General features: G+C 41.2%; 1 non-coding gene across 1 annotated transcript; it reads right to left on the minus strand.

The window, feature by feature from the left end:
• Positions 1-13,134: 13,134 nt before the first annotated feature.
• On the minus strand, positions 13,135-13,249 carry LOC136727631 (U5 spliceosomal RNA). The gene has a single exon (XR_010808457.1). It is a non-coding gene; the product is annotated as a U5 spliceosomal RNA (small nuclear RNA).
• Positions 13,250-16,419: the final 3,170 nt, after the last annotated feature.

Below are 16,419 nucleotides of genomic sequence, written 5' to 3' on the forward strand. Positions count from 1 at the left end.
GCAGATGTCCGTCTTTGATGTGCACTAGGAAGATGCGATCCCACGGTCGTCATTTACCTAGTGTCAATCGCTCGTTAACAGAAACAATTCCTGCCTATCTGGAGAAACGATTAAGTCATAAACAAATTCTCAGCAGACATCTGTAGGCTATTTCGGCACTGGGTGATCTTTCATTACTGACAGGAGTTTCTAACAAACCAACCTTGTTGACCCTTTACTTGTGCTGCTAAATCTAATCTGCTCAGTCTGTATACAAACTACTTCTAATGCTAGTATTAATATAAAACATTATATAGTTATCACAAAACACTTTCTTCAACTTCCTATACAGAGTCTTCATTCTCTGCTGTTTGGCAATAGAGCAAAGCAGAAAGAAGCCAAAAAGTTATGTTTGTCAGTTACAAGCAAATCCCCTTAGGGGTTAGGAAGATTTGACGCTGCGTTTTCAGCTCCTTCATCCCAACCCTTCCCCGTGGGGTGTATATGTGTGTACGGCGAGTGTAAGGGTGTCCCTGCTGTCTGGGAGAGCGATAAGTGTGTGTCCCTAAATGTGAATGTACAGAATGTCCTGAAGGTGTCTCATGGAGCAGAGTGACCTTTGTAATAGTATCTTTCCAATGCATCCTTTGGTTTTCCTTGAGTCATGAGGTTTATTGCCTTTGATACTAAATCCATTTGTCCTCAGTCACATGGAGCCTCCAGAACCAAGGGGATAGAATAAGATTTGTGTCAATGGGTGTGTGAGTTTTGCTCCTCCCGAGTGAGGGACGGTGTCGTTTAGTAGAAATTTAGAGAAAGTCTGCCAACGAGGGTGTTTTAATTGCAGCTGTAACCATAGTAGATACATTATGAGGTTTACAAAGTTGTTGAGATGCTCTTTGAACAGTGTATTTAAGACATAAAAAAGAAACATACAGACATAGCAGAATAGTAACTACCGATATCAATCCATGTAACACAATCATACCCAGATTACCAAAGGTATCAGCAAGCCATCCCCAGAGGGTTTTTCCTCCGGAGGACTGGTGTATCTTTGTAGTTGCTTTGATTATTCTGATCCATCTTTGGTCTAAAGTACCATTCTCCTGTGATGCCTAAGGCATAATCATATGCATACCGTACATTAGAGGCAACTCTAAGTTGTGAATAATCAGAAAATCCTGGAATTGGAATGGGGATCATTGGAACCCCTTTCTTAGTGTCGTGTGGAATGTGGGAACAAACCCAACATTTTGTTTTATTAAGGGCATTTGCATAGGTGCGTGTCATTTGGATACATTTGTTATCTGTCCATGATTCAACTAAGGACATACTCATAATTTTTGATTACTTCTCCTGCTGTTGTTATAAACCCTCTACGTTCCCAGGTTGCCATATAGTCGTGTACTACTCCAAATGCATAGTGACTGTCAGTGAAAATGTTAACTTTAATGTCTTTCGCTATTTTTAATGACTCAGTCAGCGCCACGAGTTCTGCCACTTGGGCTGAACAGTGTCCTGGCAGGGATCCTGTTTTTACGACGGTGCTATCATCCAATACCACCGCCCACCCAGTGTGGGGAATTCCATCTTTTATTTTCCTGGATCCATCAACATATAGTTCCAAGTCAGGGTCTGTGAGGGGGTTTTCTAGGAAGCGACTGTGGTCCTCCTGGAGAACCAGCTCAGAGCATGTATGCTCTTCTCCCTCCCCTAACATCCCATCTGCTGGGTTTACTCGTGTGTCTTTTATTATTTGTATGGATTTATCTCTGGGGAGCAAAACAGCTTCCCATCTAGCTCGTCTACTATCGGAGACTGAACGCAATTTGCCGGTGTGTAATAATTCAACTAACGTGTGTCCTGTGTGCAGAATCAACTGTGTGTTCATTACAATCGAATCGCATGCCTGCACTGCCCAAGAGGCGCAGTCTACTGCTGCCATACAGCGATGCATGCCTGCTGCTACCGTAGGTTGCTTTGTGGAGTAATAGGCGACGGGACGTGTCGGAACTGCTGTATAATAGATCCCATCTTGGGAACAGTAGAGGTGAAATGGTTTAATATGATCTGGTAACCCGAGGGCGGGGGCATTGCTGAGAGCCTGTTTTATTACACGATAGGCTATTTCCTGTTCATGTCCCCAGTCTATGGGGTCCAAGGGAGCCGGGCTCCCTTTGATTAACGCCTGTATCGGACCTGTGGCTTGTGTGAAATTAGGGATGAAAGTGCGGCAATCATTAAGGAGCCCCATAACTTTACGCACAGCCCTAACATTATGTGGTTTTGGCATATTTAGAATGGCTTCTTGCCTATTATGCGTCATAGATTTTTGTCCTTGTGAAATGTTGTGTCCGAGATATTGAACCTTAGTTAAGCCTATTTGTGCTTTCTTAGGGCTTGCTTTAAATCCTGCCTTTTGTAAGACACCGAGGACTCATCAGGAGACGCAATCAAAAGATCATCCACGTACTGGATGATTAAACTATTCCAGGGTGTCAGATCCATTCCTTCTAAGGTCTTGGCCATTGCCTGGTGAAAGAGTGTCGGACTGTTGTGAAATCCCTGTGGCACTCTAGTCCATGTGTACTGTTTGTCACATACAGTAAACGCAAATTTATCTTGGGAATCAGAGTGGAGTGGCAGGCTCCAAAATCCATTGCTAATATCCAGGACGGTAAAAATAGAGTGTTCAGGTTTCAAATCATTTAATATAGTGTTGGGATTGGCTACAATCGGGTGTAACCGGGGTGTAACTTTATTCAATTGTGTGTAATCAATTGTGAGTCACCATGAGCCGTCTGGTTTTGCCACTGGCCAGATTGGAGAATTAGTGGTTGAATGCGTTTCGCGTATTATTCCTTCATTTTGCAATGTTTGAATAATTGTCTGAACTGCTGTAAAAGCTTCTGGTTTAATAGGATACTGTTTATGTGCTTTGTGTACTGGACCTGGGATTACTATAGGTTCAATTTGTGCCAGACCACAATCTAGTTTATGTGTTGCCCAAACATCAGGAAATTCCTGACATACGTGTCCAAGTGGTGTGTCTGGCCATATATGAGGTGTTGACGGTGTGAGTGAGATACTAGCACAATTTGTTGCGTATCTTTGTGTATTCTTTTTATTCCCGTGTGTATTGGTCCATATTATGCAATTATTATTAGCATCCACTAGTGCGCCGGCTTCTCTAAGGATATCTATACCTAATATTGTCCCCTTTAATACAGGTAACGAGCTGAGATTAGGAGCACTCCCTTTAAGAGAGTGCTCCTAATCTCAGCTCATTACCTGTATAAAAGACACCTGTCCACAGAAGCAATCAATCAATCAGATTCCAAACTCTCCACCATGGCCAAAGAGCTGTCCAAGGATGTCAGGGACAAGATTGTAGACCTACACAAGGCTGGAATGGGCTACAAGACCATCACCAAGCAGCTTGGTGAGAAGGTGACAACAGTTGGTGCGATTATTCGCAAATGGAAGAAACACAAAATAACTGTCAGTCTCCCTCGGTCTGGAGCTCCATGCAAGATCTCACCTCGTGGAGTTTCAGTGATCATGAGAACGGTGAGGAATCAGCCCAGAACTACATGGGAGGATCTTGTTAATGATCTCAAGGCAGCTTGGACCATAGTCACCAAGAAAACAATTAGTAACACTATGCAGTGAAGGACTGAAATCCTGCAGCGCCTGCAAGGTCCCCCTGCTCAAGAAAGCACATGTAGAGGCCCGTCTGAAGTTTGCCAATGAACATCTGAATGATTCAGAGGAGAACTGGGTGAAAGTGTTGTGGTCAGATGAGATCAAAATCGAGCTCTTTGGCATCAACTCAACTCGCCGTGTTTGGAGGAGGAGGAATGCTGCCTATGACCCCAAGAACACCATCCCCACCGTCAAACATGGAGGTGGAAACATTATGCTTTGGGGGTGTTTTTCTGCTAAGGGGACAGGACAACTGCACCACATCAAAGGGACGATTGACGGGGCCATGTAGCGTCAAATCTTGGGTGAGAGCCAGTCTCCAGACCTTAATCCCATAGAAAATCTGTGGAGGGAGCTGAAGGTTCGAGTTGCCAAACGTCAGCCTCGAAACCTTAATGACTTGGAGAGGATCTGCAAAGAGGAGTGGGACAAAATCCCTCCTGAGATGTGTGCAAACCTGGTGGCCAACTACAAGAAACGTCTGACCTCTGTGATTGCCAACAAGGGTTTTGCCACCAAGTACTAAGTCGAAGGGGTCAAATACTTATTTCCCTCATTAACATGCAAATCAATGTATAACTTTTTTGAAATGCGTTTTTCTTGATTTTTTTGTTGTTATTCTGTCTCTCACTGTTAAAATACACCTACCATTACAATTATAGACTGATCATTTCTTTGTGAGTGGGCAAACATACTAAATCAGCAGGGGATCAAATACTTTTTTCCCTCACTGTATATATATATATATATATGTGATTTGATGTGTATTCTTATTTGATTTCCTCCCTCCTCAGGAATCACTGATAAAACATTGTTATTTGAAGGAGAACCTGACCACTTAATTCCCTCCATATCGGAAGTCCTGCAATGATCCATGTGCTGCTTGGAGGTGCACCAGAAACGGCCAGTCTTGATATTTATGATTGTCCAGATATTGATGTCCGTGAAACAATCAAATTAGTAAGTATTTCAATGGTTGAAACTTGTGTTTGCTCTGTATTCTAAGTTTCTGTGCCTTAGGGAACCTTTGTGACATACTAAAAGGACATACTGGTAAGATGTTGGGCACTTTTCAAACAACAAAAATGGCATTTGGTTAGTTATAAGGGACATTTATACCAGTCTGTGCAAATATCTATGCATATTCCAATGTTTGCTGCAGGACTTACAGATTGAGTGAGGGGGTCAATATGTTTGATTCAGAACTAACCACTGCTTCTTCAATTTTGTTTTAAACATAATTTAAAAGAAAAGTGGGCTATACATTGGTCTTGATAAAAGGAGCAGTGGTCCCTGAAGCAATTATTTTAGTTTTTTGGTCACAATTCCTAAAACCCATTTTCTGTAAAATATGTTATCAACTTGCATTAATATATTATCCAAAGTACAATCATACTAATCATGAAGATGTTCGTATTATTATATTCTAAGGGTTCTAGTCTATTGTGTATTGTGTTTATTATTAGGCCCTTCTCTTATGTTTTACAGTTGTTATTATTATTCCATACAATACAGGGATTAAATTAAGTATTTTAACCACAAACTTGAAGACAAAGTCTTTGAGGAAAGCAGGGCCCTGTTCGTTCCAAGGGTCAAGTTTCTTAAGACTCAAATAGCTATTTAAATGACTTTCGTATTCAGTCGACTTAGTCAATTGTCCAGCTGGATGGCTGGGCACAGGTGGGCATGTGCAGTCTGTAAAGTTCTTTATTTAATAAAGTCCTTTAAAAGAATTCTTCCTACGGCTCAATCTCCTTCTCCCAGTTTAACCCTTCTGTTGCTGGCAAAGACTTAGTTGGTTTCTGGTTCCGGTTCTGGCAACAGAGATACAAGTTGAGCTGTGGCAGCGAGTTACTGGTTTAGGTGAGAGAGAGATAGAGATGCCGTGCGTTATCCTTTATAGCCCTGTCAGATCAATAGGAGATTGGTTCTTTAGTTTGTGAGATTGGATTTCGGTTTCAGCCCCCAGTGTCCTATTGGAGGGGGGCTTGATTTATGACTGATGTCAATCCATGCCATCTTTTGGAAATGCCGGTTGGCACGGGTTCGTAGCTCTGTGTCGGGATTTCGGCTCTCGTCCATTTCAAAGAGTTTTTATTTCCTACAGGCCCCCTTCCCCAGACATCTCACAGCAGGGATTCCAAGCTATTTGGCCCATTCTCGGTGCCATCCTCCCAAGACTGTCACTTTGATGTAAACCAGTTCACATGCTGATGAGTTAAGGAAATCTGATAAATTTGGGGGGGAGAGGTCTTCTTTAGATCAGTGCTTCAGCTCAGAGCTAAAATGCTCTTATCAGAATACACCCAACATAACGCTACACTGGTTAATTCTGTTCTGGGAAAACCACAATCCTGCAGGTTTAATAAGTCTCTCTACACATCAGTCCCTGAGTACCTTCAACCAATGGTCATTTTGACCAATTAAGCCCAAGAATTAAGTCAATTAAGTTGTCAAGGACTACCCAGTGAAGACGTGAACTCACGACTAGGTCACACTGTGAGCTCACCAGAGCAGACATTACACTGAGCTCACTGTGAGCTCACTTAGCGCTTTTCCAGCGACATGGTGCCGGTGCTGGAGCCGGAGCTGCTGCTCGGCCTGGGATCCAGCTGATCTTTTTTGAACCGGCCCGCTTTTCCACCGGTTTTGACGTCACTGGATGTGGGCGTTCCCAAGCATGGAGTAGAAGTGGAGAAACACAGCAATAGTAATCAGCACCGAGGCGACTGCGTCTTTAAACCCCATTTAACATCACAATCAAACTCATTCCGCGTCTATGGCAAATCGTAACCCTAATGTTACAAATGTTCCCTAAATATGTGTTTTGCAGAATACACAAGCAAACGTTATGGAATATCAGCATTTTATCGACACACATGATAGAACTTATTGTTCTTTAACATTGATGAGAATAATTAACATGAATAAACTTACTGCTGAAGATGTAACCCTTACCCAGTGGCTAACCCTAACTATGTTACAAATGTTCCCTAAACACTTATTTTGCAGGATCAATAAAAAATTGTTAGGATTTTTTAAACTTTTACTGACACACATAGTTAATAGCAATGTGTTATAACTTTACCGAAAATAATAATCTGTATATCTTTAATTGTTTAGACGTTATTAAGATATAATGCATCTTTCACATAGGGAACATTTGTAACATGTTAGGAAAAACAAACAAATGATTTGAAAATATTCATAATTACAGCATACAATTTGTCAGGCTTCATAAGAATGGTATTTATAACATACTCTGTAAAAATCAAGCAAATAGCATTTGTGGTTCACGAGAAAATATATATATATAATCAAAGCTATCAGACTATAGCAGCCGGTGTATGAAGACACATACGATTATACAGCATTATTTGGCAGCTTCACAAGACCTAATTTGAAACGTTGTTGGTAAGTTAGATAATTAGTGGGGACCCTCTATTTGCAGTTCTTCCCCTCCATAATTGCTAAAATAAAGTTTTACTGACATTTTATTGACCCTACCACTGCATAGGGCACATCTGTAACATGAACGCTACTGAATGGCACATACATTGAAAACTACGGAGAACTGAGACAAATCCACTTTACACTTCATAAATAATCTTAAAACGTTTCCAACCAAGGCAACACCCACTTGAAATACGTTCATTCTCATTTTTGGTAAACAAAAAGAGAGATTGTTACATATGTTCCCTATGATGCATCTACAGAGAGAGAGAGACAGACAGACACTCTCTCTCTCTCTCTCTCTCTCTCTCTCTCTCTCTCTCTCTCTCTCTCTCAGCTGGGAGTGTGTGGGAGGGGTCTGCAGTGAGCGGGAGTGCTGCTGAGAGCTCTGTCCTTTGGCTGCGTTTTTTTGTTGCTTTACTTTTTTCAGTTTGTTTATTTTGTCTTCTGTTTTCAGTGCTTTTCTTATTGTGGGGGAACAGGGGAGGGGAGGGGGGAGTACCGGTAGTTCTTCCCGGGTCGGGGGGTCGGACCCCCTGAATGCGTCTTTTGAAAAACTGACCCGACGCCATGGAGTCAAGATCGCTCCGGTGCAGTTCTGCCCCCTAGAGCAGTGTGTGTTAGCGGTTGGGGAGGTAGCAGGGTGTGAAAATATCAAGTCTGCTGCCATTGTTATCTTCTTAAAAACCACTGATCTGCTCAATCAGCTAGTGGCTAATGGCACAGTGTTAGACGACACTTTCACCCCGGTGTTGCCGCTCGCTGCTCCTGCCCGGAAGGTAACGCTGTCTAACGTCCCTCCGTTCATCCGCACCGGCTCGGGCAGCTGATGTCCGGCATTAAGAGGGTCCCGCTGGGCTGCAAAGCCCCGCAACTGAAACACGTCGTGTCCTTCCGAAGGCAGCTGTATATGATCCTCAATAACATCAATGAGGATCTTAATGTCATTTTTAAATTTAAGATCGACAATACCGACTACGTCGTGTTCGCTACTTCGGAGTCCATGAAGTGTTTCAGGTGTGGGAGCGAGGGGCATGTCATGAGGAACTGTCCCGAGCAGGACAGGGAGCGGGAGGAGGAGCGGGGCGACGCGGGGAGGAATAGAGACACCGGCCCGCAGCCACAGATGCAGCGGGCAGACAGAGATCGAGCCCCGGCGGAGGAGACAGTCGCCGGTCGGACCGATGGTACCACTGATGCCGTGACGGGGGAAGAGCTGCCCGGAGGCGATGACGCACAGCTGGGGGACGGGGTCGAGGCAGCGGGGGATAGTGACGACCGAGACGCCGGGGGGAGATGGTGTTGAGGCGGTGCACGGGGCGCTGGTTAGTGACGAGGAACAACCTCAGCAGCCAGCAGACGGGCGGACAGACACACAGGGTGTAGCCGAGGAGGAGGCAGGGCCAGGCTCGGCGGTACAAGCCGAGGCGCCGGGTGGAAAAAACGCACTAAGAAGGTGCTGGGAGGGAGCACGGACGGTGTTGGTAAATAGTGGCAGTAAAAGAAGTGGTGGCACAGTAGTGAAGCTGGGGTAGCGAGCGGCTTGGTGGGGAAAGGTCCGGCTACACGCTGGAGCATCGCGGCTCGGAGTGACAGTGAGGGCGGCTTCACGGATTCCTCTCTCGCCTCCTCGTCCTCGGTGAGTCAGAGCTGCAGTGAAGGATATCAGGAGGTTTTTAGAGAAAACGAAGGGAAAGAGGTCTGTTGTAGTGGAGCAGTTTTTCCCAGATCGTGCACGCCTGCTGGCCTCTATTAAGTTTTTACAGAAACCCTGACCTATCAATTTGTACAACACTCACTGAAAACCATGGTTGGGGTCAATTCCTGTTTTTCAATTCCAATTCCTCCTACAAATCAATTCAAAATTGCAATTACTTTTTGCATTCACAGAATATTCTTTATTGGAATTGAATTGAAAAGGGAATTAAAAATTGAATTGGAATTGACCCCAACCCTGTTGAAAACAAAACAAAAAATACAGATCTGGTTCTTCAAATCTTCACTCTGGTTTCATTCTGTGTCGTAGTTCATTTATCTTGCTGTTAATTGCACCACCAATTACACTCTTTGGGGTACTGGGCAATTTTTTCAAGGTAGCCCCTAAAAAACATGTATCACATAGATTTAATGACTTGCACATAGATATATAAAAATCTTTTAATAAACATACCACATATCTTTGAGAAGGGTTCATTAGTTACATATTGCCACAGTAAATCAACATTTTTGTGTGTGGGTGTATTTAAACGTTTTGGTGTATGCTCTTAAACTTGTCTTACACTAGTTCATAGTAAAATCTGTACTTGGCGAAGCAGCTATGCAAAGGCAGTCTTTTCTCCATTAATACCTTGCTTAAGCATTACATTGATGTGGCACAACTGGACTGAAATGTGAAGTATTTGCTCAAAAGTCAAATTTAAATGAGACATGAAAGTTTATATTGTCAAGGATCCCATGGCACTATTCATTATTATTATGTATTAATATGTCTGAAGCATTAATCCAAGGTGATTTACAAGGTGTTGTTGAAAGAGTGACGTGGCTGAATTCTAAGTCAGGCTTCCCTCAATCAGGTCTAACAAATTTGTTATGACTCCACCTTTACTGCTGTGTAGTAATCTGCTGGTACAAAATGGCTGCACCCCAGAGGGTGGTGGGTGAAGTGAGTCTGTAGAGCACTTCGGGATCTTTCCAGCTGCTACATGTAAGGTATTATTATTTATTAATAAATTAACTCTAGTCTCTGAAACTAAAACAAAGGCCAAAGGAACATTTCAAATGCTAACCCTTTGTGTTCTATACAGTTAAAAAGGAGAGTTAGAAATTTTGTACAACAGCATTTACATACCATATATGGCTTCCACCTTTAAGCGATCCAGAGGTGTCTTTTTCTCCGAAGTTGGATCTCTCTTGCTGCCACCACCACGAAGATTGCTCTTTAATAATGTTGGAAAGTCAAAGACAGCAACCGTCAGGGTTCTTGCATATGACGTATTCGTGCTGCACCTCTCTGCAAGGATCCAGGACAGTTTGTCAATGTAAACTCCAGTGCCTGGGAATATTTCCACCTAAAAGACAATGGTAAATAAAAAACAAGTTTATCCCCAAACTATTCTTATATTATGTTAAGTGGAATACATTATCAGTAAGGCTGTGATTTTGTTACAGAAATGTGTTATTAAAGACCACAGTATGTCTCAATTCTAAGTTTATTAATTTACAGACATAATAAAGTCAGTGAATCTGTGACACCCATAATTCAATTACATTCTTATTATCAACTATAACTATGAATATAACTGATAATGTAGCATCATTAGATTGTTTACAACCAATATTTGTTTTCAATATATATATTTTTACCTTGTCTTTGTAATATTGTAGACCAAGAGTGTTATACCTGTTTTGGTGATTCTTTGTCAGATTCAGAACAATTTGCTGTGGGGCTGTCAGAACCACTTGATGGTGACACACTTTTGTCTTCATTGCTGATAAATGTGGCTTTTGTTACAATTTTTTTCAGATTGTCCAAAAGGTCTGGAATCTCTGGAGAAAAAAACCTTAGTATTAAATGATAATCATTTCTAGTAATATATTTAATACAAAGTGAAAACAAAACCATCAATGCCTGCAATTATACTTGAGAGACTTGCTCTATGTTATTGGCAAACTGACCTTTTTGTGGGTCATTAACATTAGCTACGAAAAAAATAAAAAAGATAAAATACAAGAATTACCAGGTCTAATGTAATGCATATAGTCATTAATGTAGGATTATGAAGTTATGTTGAAAAACTTTATTTAATAATCAGTATTATTAAACTATTAGACAGTGCACATTAAGAGTCTGTATTGTGGTTCTAGATTACTTCAGTATGATCAACTATAATACATTACTCTGGAATCTAAATTACTGAAGAATAACATTTATCAAGGTAAGGAATTATTTGCTATAAATAAAAAAACTTACCATCAACCATACGGTTTCGAAGACATTGGTTTTCATTTTTAAGTCTTTTTAAGTGTTTTCCTTTTCGAGCTGCTTAACGTTTTGCTGTAGCTCAACTTCACTGGACTCTTTAAATGTCTGTAGAATATGACGGGATCTAATTCTTGAAGCTCCATCGGTTTTCTTTCTTATTTTGTGCTGTATTCAGAGAGGAAAAGAGTTTAAAATGAAAATATATATATATATGAATATGATTAAAAAAAAACAATCCTGCAATACATTTATTTAATATTTGCAGTAATTATCTCACCGGTAACTGTGGTTCATCAAGGTCACTATCATCTGAAATTTGAAGTTTTTTGTTTGGTTTAGGTACTCTCTTCATTTTAGGACAGGGCATTTTTGTTAGGTCATTAAGTTTTCTTCTTAGTTCGCCTTCTTTTCCTAAAATAAAAATAAAATAAATAAAACCCTGCATTATGTCCACAGATATTTGGGGATTATATTTATTTGTCATAAAAATACTGTGCTTTGACCATACAAATTAAGATGAACAGCCAACACTGAATCAAAACTGAAGTTAAATTATATCTGGTTTAATTTATTTTGTGATTTGGGGGATTTTATTGTAAAGCACAACACACAATAAATCGTTCTTACAAATGCCAGTCAAATATGACGAGTTTTTAGCGCCCTCACCACCACCTACCATGTTATAAGAGTATGTTAGAAGTACAACACATTAATAACTTAAACATTCATTTCAAATATACTGTGATTGTATATATCAAATAGCATGTAAAGACTTTAATGTTTTTTTTTTAAATAAACATTGTTACCAGTCATAATGATCTGCGCTTCATGGACAGGCCATCCACCTTTTGGAGGTTTGTTCGTGTCTCTCCACTCTGCTCTGAAGTTTCGAGTCGTCTCTTCGTCATCATCAGCAATGCTGAATAAATCAAAATTGCGAAAGCAAGCAGTGGGAATCACGCTGTAAGAGTCTTTGTCGACCCCGCTTTCCCACTTCACCAACGCGTGCATCACCGCCATACTACCTTCACCTTCTCGTCCGTTTTTTCTGCGCCTTTTTCCCCCGACAAGTCACGGCACAAAAAACAGTCCCGCTCTGCATTCTGGTACTTGGCGTTCTTAATAACACCAACAGGGTGTAATCGCATAGACCACTCGAGCATAAAGTACTACATATCCCATCTGTTACAGTTTTTTTTCATCTTCTGAAACTGCAATTTAGCACTTTCAACTGTTTCTTAGTGATTCCTAGAATTACTAACCGGTATTGTAGTCAATGTGTTTATAACCTTTTTTGTTTAACGATTTGTGTGTTATCCTATGGGATCCCATGGTCTTTGATTTGGTCACGGAAGTGATTTGTCTTTGATTTGTTGATCTAGAGTTGAATTTTAATTAGTTTTTCCCTTTTGTATAATTAGTGTAGTGCTACATTTAGTCTTTGTTTTTAAATAAATTTGACAATTTATATCTTTGGAATTGGTGTCTGCGTCCAATTATTACAGAAATTGAGTTCTACAAGACTCCAGGATTCGTGATAAGGTGATACTATGAATTCACTTCTTTAATTGAAATGTATAAGTGTACCTTACGCTACATATATGTATGTATGTATGTATGTATGTCCAATTGCTTTGACAATACAAATGAATTGAATTGAGAGGGAGAGAGAGAGAGAGAGAGAGAGAGAGAGAGACAGACAGACAGACTGACAAACAGAAAAACAGACAGACACAGACACACACACACACAGAGCCAGCCAGCCAGCCAGCTCAGCGATGACATCACGAGCCTCTCTCAGCTGACTGCTATGACATCACAGAGCACGTACATTCCGTTGCTTGCCGTCTGTCAACCACTCAGTCACTGCCAGCCAGACTGGCTGGCTGGCTGGATGGGGGGGCTGCTTGCTGCTGCTGCGTACCTTAGCAAGCTTATTTGCTTGACCGGCCTTCCTACTCCTCTGCCCACATGCCCACCTATGCCCGATCTGCTGTTCACCTGGATCACAGCTCCGCCCCAACAAGGCAGAGCCCCCCAAGAATGGTACAAACTCACCCACGATCCCCTCCACGGAAAGCTTTAGCAAAAGGCAAAAGCATTATACGTAATGAAGAGGAACCCGAGTCCAAGACGCATCCGACCAGCCATACATATTTGTGTGTATTAAAGATCACATTTTCTTAAATTTAGTTTTTCTGTACTTTATTACATCTTATTGTGATTTATAAAAGTATTGTTTCTTTTCCATATGTATGTATGTATGTGTGTGTGTGTGTGTGTGTGTGTGTGTCTGTCTCTGTGTGAAAGTTAGTGTGTGTGTCTGTACGTGTGTGTGCCTGTCTCTGTGTGAAAGTGTGTGTGTGTGTGTGTGTATATGTCTCTCTGTGAAAGTGTGTGTGTGGGTGTGACAGTGTGTGTGAGTGTCTGTCTGTCTGTCTGTCATGTAACTCGCACATCTGTGAGGGCACCATTTTTGCAGAAGAGATGTACACATTTTGGAGCAACATATGCTGCCATCCAGACATCATCTTTTCCAGTGACGTCCCTGCATTTTCAAACAGATCACATTTTATTACACTTTGTTTATCTGTACTTTATTACATCTTATTGTGATTTATACTTGTAATGTTTCTTTTCCATATATATGTATGTACAGTGGGGGAAAAAAGTAATTGATCCCCTGCTGATTTTGTACGTTTGCCCACTGACAAAGAAATGATCAGTCTTTAATTTTAATGGTAGGTGTATTTTAGCAGTGAGAGACAGAATAACAACAAGAAAATCCAGAAAAATGCATTTCAAAAAAGTTATAAATTGATTTGCATGTTAATGAGGGAAATAAGTATTTGACCCATTTTCAATGCCCTGGCTTAGGGTTCTCACCCATGATTTGACGGTACATGGCCCCGTCCATCGTCCCTTTGATGCGGTGCAGTTGTCCTGTCCCCTTAGCAGAAAAACAGCCCCAAAGCATAATGTTTCCACCTCCTTGTTTGATGGTGGGAATGGTGTTCTTGGGGTCATTCCTCCTCCTCCAAACACGGCGAGTTGAGTTGATGGCAAAGAGCTTGATTTTGGTCTCATCTGAGACCACTTTCACCCAGTTCTCCTCTGAATCATTCAGATGTTCATTGGCAAACTTCAGACGGGTCTGTACATGTGCTTTCTTGAGCAGGGGGACCTTGCGGGCGCTGCAGGATTTCAGTCCTTCACGGCATAGTGTGTTACCAATTGTTTTCTTGGTGACTATGGTCCCAGCTACCTTGAGATCATTAACAAGATCCTCCCATGTAGTTCTGGGCTGATTCCTCACCGTTCTCATGATCATTGAAACTCCACGAGGTGAGATCTTGCATGGAGCCCCAGACTGAGGGAGACTGACAGTTATTTTGTGTTTCTTCCATTTGCGAATAATCGCACCAACTGTTGTCACCTTCTCACCAAGCTGCTTGGTGATGGTCTTGTAGCCCATTCCAGCCTTGTGTAGGTCTACAATCTTGTCCCTGACATCCTTGGACAGCTCTTTGGCCATGGTGGAGAGTTTGGAATCTGATTGATTGATTGCTTCTGTGGACAAGTGTCTTTTATACAGGTAACGAGCTGAGATTAGGAGCACTCCCTTTAAGAGAGTGCTCCTAATCTCAGCTCGTTACCTGTATGAAAGACACCTGGGAGCCAGAAATCTTGCTGATTGATAGGGGATCAAATACTTATTTCCCTCATTAACATGCAAATCAATTTATAACTTTTTTGAAATGCGTTTTTCTGGATTTTCTTGTTGTTATTCTGTCTCTCACTGCTAAAATACACCTACCATTAAAATTATAGACTGATCATTTCTTTGTCAGTGGGCAAACGTACAAAATCAGCAGGGGATCAAATACTTTTTTCCCTCACTGTATGTATGTATGTATGTATGTATGTAAGTGTGTGTGTGTCTGTCTCTGTGTGAAAGTGTGTGTGTGTGTCTGTCTGTGAAAGTGATTGTGTGTGAAAGTGTGTGTGTCTGTCTGTCTGTCTGTGAAAGTGTGTGTGTGTGTGTGTGTGTGTGCGTGTGTCTGTCTGTGAAAGTGTGTGTTTGTGTGTATGGGTGTGACAGTGTGTATGAGTGTCTGTCATGTAACTCGCACATCTGTGAGGGCACCATTTTTGCAGAAAGAGATGTACACATTTTGGAGCAACATATGCTGCCATCCAGACATCATCTTTTCCAGGGACGTACCTGCATTTTTCAGCAGGATAACGCCAAACCACATTCTGCCCAGATTTCAAGCGCATGGTTGCATAGGCAGAGAGTGCGGGTGCTAGCATGGCCTGCCTGCAGTCCTGACCTGTCTCTGAATTGAGAATGTGTGGCGCACTATGAAGTGCAAATTAAGACAACGAAGGCCCTGTGCAGTTGCGCAGCTGAGGAAATGCATAATGGATGAATGGGGGAAAATCCCGCTTGCTAAACTTAACCAAGTGGTGTCTTCAGTGCCCAAGTGCTTAATAAGTGTTATTAAAAGAAAAGGTGATGTTACATAGTGGTAAACAGTCGACTGTCCCAACTTTCTTGGTTTCTTTTCACTGCTAATGAGATGCTGTAGAGTGAGTTAGTTATATTGCTTTCAGGAGCTCTAATCGTATTGATGAGTTCATGCAGCATTTGTAATTGAATTTCAAAAAGAAATCTTTGCTGTCTGGCCTGTGTGTATGAGATGTACTCTGTCAATCTTTGGCTAACAACTGAAACATTGGTAGAACAGAAATGGCAACATAAAAAAGAAAAGTACATTTTAAAAGAGCACATTAAATAGGATGAATATACAGTTTTTTACAATCACTTTGTCACTAATTTCAGAACCTTGATGTCATTTTTCAAAACTCTAGACACAAAACTCAAAACGGTCATCACTTGTAACACAGGCTGTCCAATGTTCAAAACATTGCATTGTGCATTCATATCTTTAAAGAAACCTAGCACTTGCAGACTTGTTGGTTCAAATAACTCATTTATCATGAAATACCATAGTAACATAGTAACACAGAAGATACCGATAGTTTCACTGTGTAGTTGTTCGTACAATCATTAAATATTGTAGTACAAAATATGTGATACATGTTTCATTATGGTACTACACATAAATACATCACTGTAAAAGGACTAGTAGAGAGAATACTACAGACACAGTGGAATCATTGAACAAAATCTGAAATGTATTGATGCAATACAATCAAATCACACCATAGGTTTCTTTGAATCCATGCAAAAATAATTAGCTACAAAAACGAACAAAACTACAGTAAAATGTCAA

The sequence above is a fragment of the Amia ocellicauda genome, unplaced genomic scaffold (genome assembly GCF_036373705.1).
Source record: "Amia ocellicauda isolate fAmiCal2 unplaced genomic scaffold, fAmiCal2.hap1 HAP1_SCAFFOLD_266, whole genome shotgun sequence".
In the NCBI taxonomy this organism is placed as follows: Eukaryota; Metazoa; Chordata; class Actinopteri; order Amiiformes; family Amiidae; genus Amia; species Amia ocellicauda.